Genomic DNA, 15,638 nt, shown 5'->3' with positions numbered 1-15,638 from the left:
GAAGTAACACGAAGGAGTTATTAAACTGCCCATCGCGAAAAAACAGATGATTTTACTATTAAAAGTAAAAGTCATTGTAAAAATCATTGAAAATGAATTGAGAATGAATTTTCAATAACATTTTATAGCAACCCAGATAGCAAAATACCTCCACGGTATATTGGTACAGTGAGCGTACTATGTATGCCGGTACTGTACCTGTCACGTGCATACTTAAAGGTTACCGGTACACCACTTTTGGTACGCTGTATCGATAATGTATGCCTTAGATACGCATGTTACTAAAATTAATTTTATAATTTTATTACTAAAATGAGTATTATTATTTATTAATAATCTTATTCCAGAATACTCATTATAAAATTAAAAAAAAAAGTTTTTCTCTGAATTCGAGAACTATAATTTCATAATACTTCGAAGCGGTCATTCATCCGATTGCATACCGCTATCCACTATCCTTGACTTCTAGAAACTGTGCATTTCGATGATCCACGAACACTTATATAATCATGGATGTATAGCTATGATGATGATACATCTGGCTTTAATATATGGTCCTGATAGAAATTTGTTCAGTTCAACTGAACATCCAGCCAGTTACTATCTAATATTTAATTTTAATGATTTAATGAATTATAATGATTATTTTCATATTAGAAAATTATACGCTGTAGTTTCATAATATCATGTATATCGTCTTCATGTATGTCGACTAGAATGTCTTTCCTGTCGATAATATATAGTACGCCATACGATACGGGTTATCATGATGTACCATGATGTGCCTAAATGCAGTATACAGGTATAGTGTTGATACGCTGTACTAAAATATTATGTACTTTTTGTACTGTTACTGTACAATTACGCCGTACACCGTCACCCCGTGGCAGTACAGTAATAGTACGGTACGATATTTTGTGCAAGTTTCGTGGGATATCACTTGGTTGTCTGGGATAATATTTTACTATTGAAGATTTTATCACCAGTTAGTGATAAAATCTTCAGTAATCCAGAAAATACAATATCAAAAATATAAACAATACTACGAATAACACACACACACACACTCTCTCTCTCTCTCTCTCTCTCTCTCTCTCTCTCTCTCTGCTTATAATTTTTTTCTAGATCCAAAAATCACTTTCTTCTCACTTAAATTCATGTCCAAATTGTTACCGATAATTCGTCACTTAGTGATAGTATTTCTTTTTATGTAATTCTTATGTTCAGAAATTTTGGTCTTTAACTGTCTAGTTTGTTCAACATAAGTAGCAATGCAATTATTACAAGACATTTTATAAACTAAATTTTTATGAGAATATGTGAGAAAAATATCTTTCTGCACTTTGATGAAACAAGACAATTTATCAGATTGAAAAAAGACAATTTCAAAACAACATCGTTAACTATATGTCTAAATTTTTCTGAATCCGACTCTATGAACGGAATCGTGATGCACATTATTCTTTTTTCATTTTTTTCTATGGAATTATTCGTTTGAACAATTCATTTTTCATTAATAAGTTTTTTTATCCTATTAAAAATAGTATTGAATATAACGCGTAATGGGTAATTATTATCCAATAAATTTTACATGTTCAAGATTCTCATTCATGTTCAAGATGAAATTCTGGATACGAGAGTAAAAGAATCTGTCAACAAGTCCAATAATCATGCCTCTTTTTTGTGAGAGGGAATGCTGAGAATTACAATTAAAATACCTGAAATCCTTTGTTTGTTTCTTGACCACCAATTTTCATTGTAACTTGAATTTTAGGATGAAGCGAATTAAATTTAGTCAACATTTCGGTTTTCGAAGTGTAGCCATAACTAAATCATCAACGGCAACAGTAAAAGAAATGGGACATCAAAATCAAAAGTACTTATCTCTTCCATCTCAATGTCTTACATAATTAAATTAGCAATTACAGGTAACAAAGGTGAACCTCTGGACGTATCAAAATTTTGTTTATAAAACCTATCATCAAACATAAAGTAAATGGAGTTAAGTACAAGCCGAATTACACCCAGGAATTCATCATCGGATTCTCATGATTATATGAGATGAGATCCCATCCATGCAAAATGCTTTTTATGACTAATTCCATAGGCACGTTTGTGAATAAAGAATTCACATTCAATGAAATCAAAATCACTGTCAAATCGTTTGCCATTGAATTTCTTAACCAGATGAAAGCTGTTTTCAATATGGCTATGTTCTATTGGAATGCTATTGATAATTACGTTATGTAAGAAGGTAACTAAAGAAAAAAAGGGCTATTAATCAACATAATGATTCTTAGAAGGAAATGTGAATCTTAGGAAGACCGTATACCCTAGGCATTGTGCTGTCACTGTAATTCAGAGTCTTATACATTGTATCCGAAATTTAGAATTTTTCTATTTTGTAAAAAAATATTTAAAGTTGTTAATCATCATTCTCAATGGTGATTTCTTGATCACAATGTAAGATGTCTTTTAACATGATGTTTATATATATATTGTTTTTGTATATATATTTGAATATATATTGTCTTTGTCAAAGGCTACCGTAACATTTCCTTTGTCAGCTTTTATTAAAATGAATGTTTTTGTTAGTCTTTAAGAAATGCTGTGTCAGTATTCCGTAATTTAAAAAATAAGTAAAATATACAACCTTTCCGAAGAGGACCAGACATAAAATTATTAAGCAAATATGTGATTTTATTTCTAAGATTAATGATTTTGTAAACCTTTCCAGGAAGTCCATTATATCAAATTCAATATTTTTAATAAATTCCATAATTTTAAGTTTTTTTTTTGTTGTTGTTAGAGGACAGAAATGAGAAATTATGCGCCAACTGTAAAGGCATTAAATCTATTGATATTGTAATGAATGATAAATTAATAAACAATTCTTTTCTAATTGATAATATTGATGGCAATAATTGATAATTCAAAAATTAAGAAGGATGAACAGAAATATTATGTGAATGCGGGTCAAGAGTATGAGTTTGGGAGGATAGATTTAAGATAAATTTTATTATAGGAGAGACATTATACAGAATGATTCAGAACAATCCATATGTCTCTAAAGAGACGTATTCTTAACTGAATTTTAAGACATTTTCCTTACGAAAATTGTCCGAAGCTTAGTTTTCAAATTACAAGAAGAAATGGTTAGTATATCACGGATCGCGTATAGAAGCCGGACAAAAGAGAAGCGCTCACGGTTAAAGACGTGGGTGCTTTATGCACAGAGCGTACACTGATCACACGGATTGTTCTATATCTTTCCTTGTTTACGTAATGACTTTCTATATAAAACAATTCCCACCCCATCTCCTCCCTGCTTGGGGACACATGACTTTCACACGGGTAAGAGTCGCTACGTGTGGAAGAATGGGATTGGAATTGTTTTGCGTAGAAAATTATTACGTAAACAAGGTATAGAACAGTTTTTAATATTGTATAAAGCAGGAATAAATCGTTATTTTTTTCAAACTTTTTTCGTTAATAACCTTTTAACGAAGAGTGAGTCGCCAAATAAAATTTGTCGGAAGTTATTTAGGGTCATGACCTTGACAACATATATCAAGGTTAAAAGCATCAAAGCTGCTTTCGTTATTGTCAACATTTACCAATTAGAAATTAAAATGAAGATTGGATCCTTTGAGAATCGGACTGCTTTTTAATTACGTTTATAAAATTGTTAGAGAAATGTAAAAGAGCAAAATTGGACAATAATTACGTGGGATAAACATTATAAAACTATTATTGATATACAAATAATCATACAATTATTTCAGTACGTCGAATTCTAAGAGCGTTTTTTACAATTCGACGTACTGAAATACTTGTTAGACTTAATTGTATACCGATAGGTGTTATAATACTTGTGGCAATTATTGTCTAATTTCTCATTTTTACAAAAATTTCTCTAACAATTTCTCTAACATTTTATCTGCACTATCGCGCTCGTAGCATTTATTACATATTTAGGAGTCTTTGAGGAGTCTTATTAGAAACGCGATTTTAAGCACTGAACTACTTAAGCAGCGATTTTTAATCGCTGAATAATCAATTATTTATGATTGTTAGTGATTGACTGATAATTGATTAATAAATTCTTGTGTAATTAAGTGAGTAATCGAATTGTATCAATATGTTGAAACACGACTCAATTTATGAAAGAAGAATCTCATAGAAAGTCGTGTGACTTGATATCTATGTACTTAAAAGACATTTAATATTTGAATGATGGAAGTGAATTTCAATAAACAATTGTAGCGAGCACTAATACATATAAACTTATGTCTCCGACTGTTTTAAGAAGCTAGAGCAAAATGGAAACATCTACAAGATAATAACAATTTCATACTTAAGATAATAATATGCTTTTAAAGTGTATTTGGCTTACGTTTTTGTTTTACATATTAATAACTCTTTGAATATTATTATAAAAAGCGCGATCGAGTTTCTCATAAAATTTCTCATAAGTATGTAATAAATGCTATGAACGCAATAGCGCAGATAAAATTGTTAGTGAAATTTTTGTAAATGTGAAAAATTAGACAATTGCGTACTACAAATATTATAATGCCTATTGACATATTTGGACTTCGCATAATCGATTAATGATTGAAACTGACCGACTATCGAAGCTAATGCTTGCTCAAGCAGGCCTTACTCGCATCAGGAGAGAGGATTAACAATAAAATAAATGTTCAGATTTGAATTAACTGCACTATATCAAAATTGACGATAGCACATGCCAAAGGACACAGTTTATGAAAGAGATACGATTCGAAAATATCTGTAGACATGCGTTCCCAGTAAAGACAGGCTTCTTCGTGAAAATGATAAATAATTTCGTCATAAGAAAAATCGAAAAAGGGGGGCAGTAAATCGTAAGTTAAGTCGATGAACAATAGATTCGTATTTATAATTTTGGACAATTGCTTAACAACAGCTCGTGAAAGTCTCTCCTTTCCAATCTCAAGTGTTGTTTCTATTGAAGTTTGTAGTTCACAACTGCGATTGTTGGGCATTTAATAGACATCTTTATATTGACTCACAACAAAACTCATTTATTTCTAATTTCACAAAACAGTATCTAGTCAAACTAATATCGCAATAATATATATCATAAAAAAGGGCATGTACCGACGGACAAGCGAGAGCAACGTACATAATATAACAACGTACGTAATATAAAAAATAGAAGAGATCGCAACAAAACTGAGAGTGTATGCGCGCGTCTCATAGTGGCCGCCATGGAAGAAACGATTTACGTTATCATGTGATGATTCGAAAAAAAAAAAATAAAAGGATGAAAGAAATTCCAAACTTAACACTCCCTCCTTTTGAGAGCTTCCGTAGTCTCTATACATAATTTCGTTCGCAAGTTAATTAAAATAAGTCTCTACTAAGTAATTTTTTTAATATATCCACGACTTGTTTGCTAAGCACGTATTCAACATTAATGTCTTTGCTCATATATCTTTCACAAAATGATATCGAATATCAATGTGTTTACTTTTCTTATGAAAAGTTCAACTTCATGATTCTTTATTAGCTTAATCTCTATTATCTATATTATCTATATTAATGGTGATTGAGTCACTCGATTGATATTCGATGTTACATAACAATTGTTTGAACTAGAGCCCCTTTTTAACCGATTTAGATGCAGCAATGTATTCTACCTCCGTTGTACTAAGTGCTACGGATCTTTGCTTAAGAGAAGCAAATCACTGCCGCATTTATCAGAATAAATAACCGCTTGTGGAACGACTGGTATCGAGATCGCCTGTATAATCCGCATCTGAATAGTTCCAATTCCACGGTTTCATCAGACCCGTCAGTATATAGTATGTCCACGTTTATGGTACCTTTCAAATACTTGAGTACACTCTTTATCGCGTGCCAGTGTTGACTGTCGTAACTACAAATAAATCGACTTAACTAAACTTAGATAATTGACTATAAATGACTATAAATATCAGAGCGCGTTACATTTGCAAGGAACATTAGGCTACCGATTGCTTGTCTGTAGGATTATGTTATCAATATTCGCGTCTCTTTCTCCTGAAGTGGCTAAGCATGTTCTTAAATCTGCTGGGGTTTCTCTTGTTTGCATCTAACATATTGAAACGTTCTACAATATGTTTGATGTAAGATGATTGATGTATGAAATGATTTTGTTTCAGACATTTTGTTGGTTTCTATAAAACAAGTAGGTGATATCGAAGTTTGATCTTAGTCTTTCAATACTTTCTTTTAATACTTCATCAGCAACCATTTTTGACGATATTAAAATCAAACCGTCATTTATGTAAATAATAAGATAGACTCTATCTATCAATGTACACGCAAGAGTCTGCTCTATTTGGTTCAAAATTGAACCACTTGAGAAATAAATCAAATTCGTGATTCCAAACTCTCGATGCATTTGAGGCTGTATAGGAATTTCTGAAGTTTGCATACTTTACCATCTGAGAAGTCCCTCTGATACTATCATGTATATCTCTTCAAATATATTCCATTAAGGAATGCAGTCTTTATATCAAATTGTGTAATTTCGAAATCCTTTATCGCTGCTATGGTCAACAATGAGCATATGGAATCATCTTGCTACTGGAGCAAATATCTCATGATAATCAATTCCATACCTTTGCGAAAATCCTTTTGCACATAACTAGACTTTGTATTGACGGATTCTAATGACAGATCGCTTTATTTTGAAGACCCATTTGGACTTTATTGTTCTTTTATCCTTGGATAAAATTCTTGGAGAATCCAGGTTCTATTGTTCGTGTGTCCGCAGCTTCTCTTCAATGGCAGTCTTCCAATGAGCAGCTTCTGGCCTAGATGTTGTCTCCTTGTAAATCATTGGCTTCTCGAGTTCTACCATGTTTGTTTCGTATCGTTGCGGTAGCTTAATCTTGTCTCTGTCTCTGACTAGTACTCGGTCGGTGTTTGTCGAAAAAGCTCTTTCCTTAGTTTCGTAGTTAGAATATGTTCTCTACTTGGAGTCGACCCTTATCATCTTCTTCATCGTATCTCTCTTGAAGTGATGAACTTTGGCCAATTGGAATTTTTGCATCCTTATTTTCCAATGGTATTGAATCGTTGATGTATTATCACATCTCTAGATATTATTATTTTCCATGTCTCCAGATTGAGTAGTTGTATGAGTTTACCTGATGAGGTTGCCACCACTATCAAGAAGCCTCCTCGGTCGTAAAATTCAAAAATTCTTCCACGTACATTTCTCCAATGAACGCACTTTCGCTCGAGGTGTCATCGTCTTTCTTTGGTGGAGACCTTACCTTTTCTCAATAATATGTCTCCCTCATTTTCTTGCGACATTCTCTTGCAATGTGTCCACGTTTCTGACAGTAAAAACATGTTATGTTTTTTTTTTGGGATAGGAAGAGCTGTCCTCTCTTCCGTTGTTTCTCTTTTGTTTCTCCTGATTTGACTTTATGATCATGGCCTGTATGAGGTTGCTATGAGCTTACCGACAAGTATCATCTTTTGGGATTTTTCTATCCCACTTCTTCCTAAATTGTTTATCAATGTGAACAAATGTCTCTGATCCAAAAGTTCTGATCGAGTCGTAGCTTCTGTCCCATTCATATTTTGTACTCTGATTACAGGATGTTGATGGGCGATTTAATATGTAGCATGTTGTGTTCACACTCTGCTTATAGCCGAATAAGATTTTTTTGCATGCAGCAATTCTTGCACTTTCGACTAGTAGTCGACTAGTCTGTTGTCTCTCTCTGCTCTTTCGTTTTATTCAGGGGTATAAGATTTAGGATGCAGTTCATTTCGAGATTGATTCCCTTCTCATGTAGATATCTCGGCATTCTTTCATTCCTTACTATTATCTACTCGTAGAATATTGATTGATTTTTGAAATTTGTTCTCAACTAAATTGACAAATTCCTCTAACTTTTTCAGCACTTCGGATTTATGTTTTATAAAGTAAATTATGCGAAAGGCTGAACAATCGTCTTTGAAACTCACGAAGTATTTTGAATCTCCTATTGATTCTTGGGACATGGATCCACATACATTACTGTGGATAAGTTTTGCTGATAGATACTTTCTGTGTGTTCTATTCTTGAAGGGTAGATGATATAGCTTCCCATATTGGGTTCGCAGAATGTGTTCTCGCCATTCTCGGGATCATATTCGTTGCATCAATCAGACCCTCCTTGTTGACAATTGACGAACATACGTGTTAACATGGCCCAAGCGTTCATGCTAGCGTTTTAAACTAGAAACTGTTATGTTCGCTTCATCATTATATTGAATTTTGATTAGCATTCGAAAGAGATTGTGCTTTGATACTTTGAGTTTTCAAATCGTTTTCCATGTACAGTTTGACACAGCTTCCTCCGAAAGTGATTTTATATTTTTTGTTGATGCGAACTCCAACTGAAAACAGATTCTTCCTCAAATCGAGTACAAAAAGAATGTCATCTTTCATTTAACCATCTGTTTGTCGTCGATGAACCTCTTCATGTGTATCGTTCCGCGACCCATAACTCTGTACCTGATTCCATTGCCAAGAGAAATGTACTCGTTCTCGTAAGGATGAAAACCAGTCACAACGGAACGTCATATGCTTTGAAGTATATCACTGTGAGCCAAACCTCCTCGGTCATAAAATTTAGAAATTCTTTCGCACATCTCTCTCGCTAGAGAATCTGTCATCGTCTTTCTTTGGTGAGGATCTTATCTTTTCTCAATAATCCCTCATTCAGTCTCCCTCATTCTTTTGCGACATTCTCTTGCAATATGTCCTCGTTTCTGACAATAAAAACATGTTCTTTTTGGGATGAGGAGGGGCTGTCCTCTCCTCCGTTGTCTTTTGTTTCTCCTGACTTGACTTTACGCTCATAGTCGCGAATACATTGTTTGCTTCATCTGTCGCAATCCTTCGTTCTTCCTTGATAAGACGTTGTGTGAAAATCTGAATCGTTTGGCTGTTTGGATCGACGCTGTCCCAAGCTGTAACTGCACTGAATTTGAAGGGCAAACTGCCAAGTATCTTTGCCATTATGGTAATGTCTGAAACATTCTCCGAGATCCTTAAGCTGATGTGTCATATTTTTCGATCTTCAAAATGTGTTGTGCAATATTGTCATTCAATCTTGTAGTCATTGGAATTTCATCATTAATAGCAATTTATTTGATTCATTTTTTGTTCATGAATCGCACTTAGTCGATTCTATATCATCGGTTGCCGTCTCACAATAGGTGTTCAAGGTTAATAGGTATTCAAGATGATTCCATGATCGAAGAAATGATTACCATGGCTTTTGCGTTGTTCTTGTCTCACGCATGTTAGTTTCCGTTTGAGTGTTCGTGTCATTAATTATTTCTATTAATCCATTCGCGATGAAGATCGACTTTAATTGGAACTTCCAAGACTGGAAGTTCGTTCCATCAAACTTGGATATGCTTCTTAAGTCTTGAATCACCCAATTTATTTTGTGTATATTTTATTTTCAATGTGTTGATAAGGTGTCATAGGCCCATAATCTGTTGAAGTTTACAGTTCACAACTGCGATTGTTAGGCACCCAAAAGAAAATAAACTTTATGTTGATTTACAACAAAACTCATTTATTTCTAACCTCACAAAACAGTAGTCTACTCAAAATGATATCGCAATAATGTATATCGAGTCGTAAAAAAAAGGCGCGTACCGGCCGATAAGCGAGAGCAACACACAGCACAGTAAAAAAAGGTCATCGCAACAGAACTGAGAGTGTATGCGCGCGCCTCATAATGGTCGCCATGGAAAAAGTGATCTACGTTACCATGTGATGACTCGAAAAAAAAACTAAAAAAATGAAAGAAACTCCAAACTTAATATTAACAAGTTTCAGTAGGTCGAATTGTAAGAAGCGCTCTTAGAATTCGACATACTAAAATATTGTATAATTTGTATGTCAATAATAATTTTATAATACTTATCGCACGTAATTATTATCTAATTTTGTTCTCTTACGACATTTCTCTAATAATTTTATCAATATAATTAAAAAGCAATCCGATATTCAAAGGATTCAATTCAATATTCATTTTAATTTCATCATTTTAATTCATAACTTAACGAAATTAGTATATTTAATGTATGTGAAAGACAAAGAGAGGAAAGATAAGAAAGAACATATTTTTATAAACGTATAAATGCGTCAGATTAATATGCGCCCTGATCAGTAAAGCGCCCGCGTCTAATTTAAGTGAACGTCACTCCTGCTCGTTTCCTATACGCGACTGATATGCTATTTCTTCTTGTAATTTGAAAACTAAGATTCGAAATTAAGATTCGAACAAAATTTTTCTAAAAGAAAAATCCTCTTAGAATTCGATCAGGAATATGTCTCTTCAGGAACACCTGGTTGTTCTGAATTATCTGTGTAAGAGTGGTCCACTTAAATCGATCTGAAGTATCGCGCTTATTTTTGATGATATAAAAAAATGTTTTAAATAAAACATAGAAGGATTAAATAGAAAGATTCAAGGGGAACATATTTTGATCATGTTTTTTTCTAGATGAAGGCGTAAAAAGATATGAAGGTTACGTACACTTTTTTAAATCGAATTGTATGATTTTGTTTTACATAATATGATTCCTCTAATTATTCTGCATATAAAAGTATTAATGTAGTGATATCAAAAAACCAATAGTTGAGATATTTTACACTTTATATACTTTAACATATATTAACATAAAATATTAAATACAATAACTCGTAAACTATTAATATTTTGATACGTACATTAATATTTATGAACAGAATAAGGAGATAAATCAATTGGTATAAAAAAAACCACAGTTACTTTAAAAAAATGTATACGAAATGAATAATTTTTTAAATAAGCGATTATGTTTTCTTTCCATTTAATTAATTCTAAAATTTAATTTACAATGGAATTGACGGTCAAAAGATCAATTTTTTAAATGTAACGATTACAGACAATGGTTATATTAAGTTTAATATATACTACAAACATATATACATTCTCAGGTAGAAATCTTAATTTTAATTCTCAGCATTTCCTCTCACAAAAAAAGAGGCACGATTATTGGTCTTTTTGACATGTTCCTTTTACTCTCACATTCAGAATTTCATAAAAACAATCTTGAATATGCAATTAAAATTTTACTGTATAAACCCATTACGCCTTGTATTCAATACTATAAAACAACTTGTTAACAAAAAAACTAATTGTTCAGACGAATAATTTCACAGAAAAAATTGAAAAAAGAAAAATGTTATGGTTCACGATTCCATTCATAAAGTTTCAGAAAAATTTAGACATATAATTAACGATATTGTTTCGAAATTATCTTTTTTTGATAAATTGTCTTGTTTTATCAAAACACAGAAAAATGCTCTTACCACTTTTTTTTTAAATGTAATTTATAAAATATCTTGTAATAATAATTGCGACGCTACTTATATTTGAATTGGCAGACAGTTAAATACCAGAACTTCTTGAACATAAGAATCACATAAAAAGGAGGAGGAGGTACTATCACTGTGTCGTAACGAATCGCCGATTATAACATGAATTTAAGTGAGACAAAGTTGCAATTTTGGATGTAGAGAAAAATTATAAGAAGCGTTTAATTTCGGAAATAATAATTATCAAACGAAAAAAAAATGTCAATTTGAACATAGACACGGAATTGCTTAACCAAGCGTACTACTCTTATTTGGAGTCATAATATTATTTATATTTTTGACGTTTTATTTTCCGGTTCCAAATTATATTAAAGATTTTTATCATTAATTCACATTTCAGACTCAGAACCTCTGATCCTGTCAGTTTAGTAAAGAGATCTTTTTTCGTTTCCTCAGAGAATTTATATTATATCATTTAAATGTATTTTTTAAAGTATTTTTCCGAGTTTTTTTTTTAAATTTGGATATTATGTTTATAATAATTTTATCTATATATGATTAAAAGATTCGAGCGATGCTGAAATGGAGATATTCACCTTTAAAGTTTTAGCTTTTAACATATAAGTTCCTATATCAAGCTTTGCCAAAGTAACGTTTTAATACTTTGCGGCGAAAATTTTCTAAAGGTTTTTTAAAAAAAAATAAATGTGTAATGTAGAAATCCTATAGGAACGTTATTAAAAAAATGGAGAGACTTAGAGCGATGCCGTTTCTGAATTAGAGTAGTTTAAATTTGTAATTTAATGAAATTTTTCTTCTCTCTCTTTCTCTCTCTCTCTCTCTCTCTCTCTCTCTCTCTCGAGCGCGCGCGCACGCGCTGCAGTTAGTCCATAAAACAGAGACTTTATTATAATATGTATACTTTTATTTTTAAAATCTTAAATGACATGATGCTGGAGCAATTAAGAAATAAGTTAGACATTGTAGGAATTAAGAATGAAAGACAAACACGGCAGACCAGGAATATTATAATAAAATTCCGCCCTTACGAAAAAATACCCTCAATTTTAAACACTCAAAAAGAACTCTCAAATTTGAATTTGTAATTTCGGTAATCGTCAAATGAAGATTACATCCAATTAAAGGTTAACGCCCAAAGAAAACCATCAATATAAATGATTTTATTATATAATATTAATTAAATCTGTTTTATTCCTAAAATAATTATTATTATTTACAACATTTTCCGAAATACACACGACAAAATTATAATTAAAAAAAAAGCTCTCTCTCTCTCTTATTTGGGAATTAATTTCCTTATTTTTCTAAGCAATCATTCATCTAAGCAATCATTCATCTAAGCAATCAATATCGTATCCCAATGGTGCTTGACCACTGCAATCGTATGGGAACTGCTACTTCAATGATCCAAGAATACTGAATGTTAATATATAACTGTGATATATCTCAATAGGGCTTCAACTTTAGGACTGCGTGAAACATCTTTTTGACAAACTTTATCTAGACTGCGTTTGGAACATGATCTAGATGCCCCTGTATTTTATATTATCCTTGTTTCGCATTGGACAACAAGAATAAAACGATAGGGATACTTAGATAATTTCCGAACAATCTAGATAAAGTTCATCAAAAAGATGTTTCATGCGTATAATATTAAAATATATTGAGTTGTTCAAAAGTCATTGCGTTTTTTTCATTTGATTTTCAGGTGTGTTTATTTAATATATGTAATGAACATTAATCAATGATATATTGGTCATTTTGTTCGATGACTTTCTGCCATCTCCCGGGCAACTTCATAATACCACATTCATAAAATTTCCCATCCTTCTCTGCGAGAAATTTGTCTAGGTGTGTTGTCTAGGTGTCTGTTTGAGGTCTTCAGAAGCAAACGTTTTACCATTCAAGGAGTTTTGCAAGGAGCGAAATGGAAGTCTGATGGTGCAAGGTCTGGGCTATATGGTGGATGTGGTAACACATCCCAATGTTGCAACAATTTTTGCCGAGTGACCAAACTTGTGTGTAGTCTCGCATTGGTCGTGGTGAAACACCACATCCTTACGATTGATTAGCTCGGGACGTTTCTGTGCGATGGCATCACTTAATTTCTGCAGCTGCTCACAGTAGAGATCGGAATTAATCGTTTTGTTCTTTGAAAGTAGCTCATAGAAGACTGGTCCCTTCCAATCCTACTATATTGACAGCATTACCTTCTTTTGATGGAACTCTGCCTTTGCTTGTTTGCTTGCCTTTCTGGTGCTTCACCTCGCCTACTCCAATTACTTTTTCGGCTGATATTGTTATAAACATCCATTTTTCGTTGCCCGTGAGCATACACTTCAAGAATGGATCGTTTTCTTCGCGTTTGATGAGTTGATCGCAAACGCTCTTGTGATTCGTCAGATGAATTTCTTTCAACTCATGCGGTACCCAAACATCGAGCTTCTTTACGAAGCCTAGCGATTTCAAATGGTCATGAACACTTCCAACGGACACCGCTTTTAGAGCGGTAGCAAGCTTCCGAATCGTTGAATGCTTGCAATGCTTTCATTTCATCGTCGTCAATCTTGGAAGGTCTACCGGAGCGATGAGCGTCTTTGACTGAAAAATCATCATCACGGAATCGGGCGAACCAGTTCTGGCACTGGTATTTTTTGACGACATTTCTGTCATAAACTCGACGCAACTTTTTCTTTGCTTCAGTTGCTTTCTTCCCTTTTTTGAAGTAATAAAACAGAACATGGCGAATATGCTCTTTAAAATTCTCCATGTTCGAACCATAATTGCAAACACAAAACTCAACCAAGTTGACTCGCGTCAACTTTTTTTTTTTATTTTTAGGTTGAGTGTCAACAACAAAACGCGCATTTGACATTCATGTCATGCTCACAAATAAACGTGGACAACGCCATCTATTGGAAAAAACGCAATAACTTTTTGAACAACCCAATATTTCTTCATAAATAAATTTGGTGGCGCATCTATATTCAATATTTCAGTGTTAATTTTCAATCATAAAGATTAACATTCAAGTAACATTTACATTCAATTTTGAAAATGACACTCAAAGGTTATTAAGCCGTTTAAGATTTACACTCATCTATTGAGTAAATCGCGATTGGGTGTTACCATCAAATTCGATGTATAGTATAGCGTATATATATACCGAACTATTCACCGAATATTTATGGTCGCTCTCAACTGATGCCCAACATTGATGCTCAACGCTTAAGTGAGCACTCAATGTTGACGTCAACATTCAATTTTGATGCTAAACACTTAAATTTGAGTGTTAACACAATAAATTGAGGGTTTTTTTTCGTAAGGGCGAAAAGTACACAAAAGAGTATATTCTATGAAGAAGAGAAAATGTACAACGTCTTACCATACGAGATAAAACACTATGAAAGAACTATTTAAAAGAGCAATAAAAGAATATATAATATTTAATATTAGTTAGGTTTAAGATTATTGTATTATGAAAGGCTAAAGCTATTTAAAAGAGCAGTAAAAAATATACAGAGTGGTCCATTTAAATCGATCATTTGAAATATCTAGCTTATTTTTGATGATATAAAAAAATGTTTCAAATGAAAGTAGAAGAATTTCGAGAGGGATTATTTTGGTCATGTTGGTTTTTTTTTTAGATGAAGGCGTCAAAAAGATATGAAGATCCATTTTTTTAAATGGATTTTTTTTTACACAATATGATTCCTCTAATTATTCTGCTTCTATAAAAGTATTAAGGTGGTAATATCAAAAAACTAATGGTTGATGAGATATTTTACATTTTATTCACATATTGACATAAAATGTTAAATAATTCGTAAACTATTAACTTTTTGATAATTGTACCTTAATACTTTTATGAAGAAAATAATGAGATGAATCAGTTGGCGAAAAGAAAATAGTTGCTTATTAAAAAAATTATCCATTTTGCATACATTTTTTTAGAGCAATATGAAAACGATATGTTTTCTTTATACTAACTAATTTGTCTCATTCTGTCCTCTCCTATTTTATCCCCACTCATATCGTTCAAAAATATATAATCGTATAATATGTTTTTGAACATATTTCGGATGATCGATTTAAATGGACGACCCTGTAATATTTAAGGTTTAAACTTAGGTTTAAACTTAGGTTTGAGATATATATATTATTGTATTGTTATTGAAATAGCTGAGAAAAGTAATAAAAAATT

At 32.3% G+C, this 15,638-nt stretch overlaps 1 protein-coding gene across 1 annotated transcript in view; it reads left to right on the top strand.

The window, feature by feature from the left end:
* LOC108691758 overlaps window positions 1-15,638 on the top strand; it is a 94,725-nt gene that overhangs the window by 49,031 nt on the left and 30,056 nt on the right. The window lies entirely within an intron of this gene.

This window comes from Atta colombica, unplaced genomic scaffold (assembly GCF_001594045.1).
Source record: "Atta colombica isolate Treedump-2 unplaced genomic scaffold, Acol1.0 scaffold106, whole genome shotgun sequence".
Classification (NCBI taxonomy): Eukaryota; Metazoa; Arthropoda; class Insecta; order Hymenoptera; family Formicidae; genus Atta; species Atta colombica.
Note: the sequence above shows the minus strand (reverse complement) of the source record. Positions and strands in the feature narration are given on the sequence as shown.